The sequence below is a fragment of the Macrobrachium nipponense genome, chromosome 37 (assembly GCF_015104395.2).
Source record: "Macrobrachium nipponense isolate FS-2020 chromosome 37, ASM1510439v2, whole genome shotgun sequence".
NCBI classification, from domain to species: Eukaryota; Metazoa; Arthropoda; class Malacostraca; order Decapoda; family Palaemonidae; genus Macrobrachium; species Macrobrachium nipponense.
In genome coordinates, this window is record NC_061097.1 from 35,519,213 (window position 1) to 35,523,242 (window position 4,030).

The following is a 4,030-nucleotide window of genomic DNA, read 5'->3' on the forward strand; positions in this document are numbered from 1 at the left end:
GTGGATGAACGTGATGTAGATAATGTGGATGAAGCCACTAGATTGTCTGATAATTATGCATTGACCCATAAGCTATATAATACTGACGTCACTCCTAAAATTGGAAGGAGCCAGAGTTGGGAAGAGCAGCAAATTACAAGGCACAAGGTAAGACTACGAGTTCACAGGTATCATCTCGTGGAGTCTATAATAAATCCATTAATAGAGGTGGTAGAGGGGCAAGTCAATATAATTCTGGTCCTAGTGTTAGTGCTGGAAAAGCAAGATACAGTGTAAATGATCAGTTTACACCTAGTTACCAAAATATAGGCGAAAATTTTAGAGATTTTGTATGTTTCAGTTGTGGCAAACCAGGACACATCAGTAGGAGTTGTCCACATCGCACAATAAACCGTCCAATTCAAGTGGTAAATAAAGTTAAAGATAAACCTGTACATTTTTTAAGGATGATCATAAACCTGAAAATACCATTGCATTGTTTGAATCAACCACAAGCATGTGGTGACAGAGGTCCTTGTTTGTTTGCTTCTCCCCTTAGGCCAGATAAGAGGTATTGTAACGATAGCATCGACAGTAATAATATATGTGATGTTGATGAGAATATAGGTTACAAAATAGGTAACAATGATGTTCAAAATGTTAGTAATGTTGGTTGTATTGAGGATATTGTAAAAGGAAATGGAGTGAGACTACCTGAAGAGAAGTCCACATCCAAAGGTACTGAATTGTATGACCCTTTTATAGGAGATGGTTGGTTACACCTCCCTTGTGTTGAAAAAAAGGAAAGTAAGGTGGTTAAGAGATACCGGAGCGGTACAGTACTGTAATGATAAGAAATATGTATGACCAGTGGAAGGATACTGGAGAGTATGTACTTCTGCGTGGGTTTGGACCTGAATTTTCAGCTCCATTAGTAGAAGTAAGGTTAGAAACTCCGTTAATTTCGGGATATGTTAAAATTGCTTTGGTGAGAGAAATCCAGTGTCAGGAGTAGTTAATTCTTGGAAATGATGTATGTGGAGACAAAGTTTTTGTAGCAGTAATCCCAATTTTGACAGATAACCCTTTAATTCTTCATTTATTACAGAAGTTGAATGTACATTTCCAAAAACTTATTTCCTGCTTGTGCAGTTACTACAAGAGGTAAGAGTGCCGAAGGAAAGGTAAATGATGACGACGGTTTGGATTTACAAAACTTGTTTAAAGATAGTCCGGAAACACTACAAGTAAGTAAAGTCAGTACTCCTTTGCGAATGCTGAAAGTTAATAAGGAAGAATTTGTTAAATCTCAAATTGAAGATGATAATTTGAAGGTAATAAAGAGATAATGCCCTTGTTGATATAAATGATATCGAGAAGGAAGGCAAGTGTTACTTTTTAAAGGATGAATCCTAATGAGGAAGTTCAAGAGTAGAAATGTTAATGATGTTGTAGAACAAGTGGTCATTCCAAGTAGTTATAGGAATTTTGTTCTAGGTATTGCTCATGACTGTAGTTATTCTGGTCATTTAGGTATAAACAAAACTTTATGAGAAATTATTAAGGTATTTTTTTTGGCCTAAGATGCAGAAAGATTGTAGTGAATATTGTAAAAATTGTGATTTATGTCAAAAAGTAGGTAAAGCTCAACATGACCCTAAGGTGATGCCATTGCAACCCATTGAAGTTCCAGGAGAACCCTTTGAGAAACTGGTTTTGGATTGTGTAGGTGGGACCTCTGCCTAGGTCTAGCAAAGTAACGAGTATTTGCTGACAATTATGTGTAGTGCTACCAGATTTCCAGAGGCTATTCCTTTAAGAACAGTGAGTGCTGATAAGATAATTGAAGCGCTTAACAAGTTTCTTCTCGCTGGTAGGTTTGCCAAAAGAAGTTCAAACCGACCAAGGAACCAACTTTACGTCTAGAAAGTTTACCTCATTTTTAGCCTGTCAGAATATTAAGCATTGTTTATCGTCTCCTTATCACCCACAGAGCCAAGGAGTGGTCGAACGATTTCATCGAACCTTCAAAACCATGCTTCGCACGTACTGTTGTGAAAATGAAAAGGAATGGGATGTCTACATACCAATGTTGCTATTTGCCGTTCGTGATAGCGTACATTCATCGTTGGGTTATTCTCCTTTTCAGTTAGTATATGTCCATCAGGTAAGGTCACCCATGGAGGTGATAAAGAATCAGTTGATTTCAGATGAGAAGGATTCTAGCACGTTACAAGAAATGAAGGAAAAAATAAAGAAAATAATGGAAAGTAGCACATGAGAATTCTTAAAGTAGTACAAGAAAGAGATGAAAAGAAATTACGACAAAAAGGCTGCAAACGTGAACTCGACATAGGAGATAAGGTTCTAGTGTATCTCCCTACAGCTGGTAAGGTTTTTAACCAGAAGTATATAGGACCTTGCACGGTGAAGGAAAAAGTAAGTGATGTTAATTATCGAATTCAATTTCCTACAGGACGGAGGAAAGTTAAAACTTTCCATATTAACAAATTAAAGAAGTATAACGAATCCAGTGGAGTGTTGTCAATTGCAAAGAGGATGATGAAAAAAACGTTGAAGAAGAAATTGAACTTAGATTAAAAAATACAGATTATTTGAGTGATGATGAAAAATTTAGGAAGTTATGTATTCATTTATCTGATGAACAGCAGCATGATTTTAAAGTGCTAATTCAAAACTTTTCAGATCTATTTTCAGACCATCCTAAAAGGATAAAAGGAGTACAACATAAAATCAGGTTGAGAGAAGAGAACTCCAATAAGTCAGCGTCCATACAGAATGTCGCCGAGGCAACAACAACAGTTAAAGACCGAAGTTGCTTATTTACTGAAACACGGACTAGCAGAGGAAAAGCCATAGTGAATGGGCTAGCCCATGTATTCTAGTCGACAAACCTGACGGAAGTGCAAGAATGTGTACAGACTATCGAAAGGTAAATAATATAACTATAAAAGATTCATATCCTATGCCCAGAGTAGAAGATATAATTGATAATGTAGCAAAGTTTCCTTTTTTAAGTAAAATTGATTTATTTGAAATAAGGATACATATCAAATGAGTTAGACAAAAAACAGCAGGGATATTGCTGCATTTGTTACACCCCATGGACTTTATAATTATAAGGTAATGCCATTTGGTTTATGTAATGCACCTCTGACATTCCAACGTCAGATGAATTATATCTTGAAGGATTTCGAAGGTGTATTTGTTTATTTAGATGACATTATTATTGTTGGAGAAACCTGGGAAGATCATTAAAAAAGTATATGATGTTTTTAAGAGGTTATTAGAATTTAATGTTACGATAAACCTTGCCAAATGTGAATTTGGAAAAAAAAAAAAAATAAAAAACTAACTGTTCAATATTTAGGACATGAAATAGGAAGTGGCCAAGTGAAACCTGTTGATTGTCATATTGAGGTCATAAAGAATTTGACCCTCCCTACATCTAAACGTGGAGTGATGAAATTTTTGGGAACAGTGGGGTATTACAGGAAATTTTGTAAGAACTTTTCAGATGTAGCCTACCCATTAACAGAGTTGCTGAAAAAAGGATGTGAAGTTTGTGTGGTCAAAGGAATGTGACGATGCCTTCAATAAACTTAAGCTCATGTTAATGTCTATGCCAGTACTGAAATCCCCAGACTTTAATCTACCATTCAAGTTACAGGTAGACTCCAGTGAAGTAGGAGCTGCAGTTTATTATTACAGGAACATAATGGTGTTTTACACCCTGTATCTTACTTTTCAAAGAAATATAATAGCCACCAGTTAAATTACAGTATTGTTGAAAAAGAAGCTTTAAGTTTAAATTTTGAGTTTAATGCACTTTGAGATATACTTGCTTAACAGTAACTTTGAAATAGACGTATATACTGATAATAACCCTTTAACCTTTATAATAAATGTAAGCACAACAATAAGAGAATTTTAAGATGGTCTTTATTTTTGCAACCATTCAAACTAAATATTCACCATATAGCAGGCAAAGAAAATGTCATTGCAGATTCTCTCTCTAGATCTGTTGATT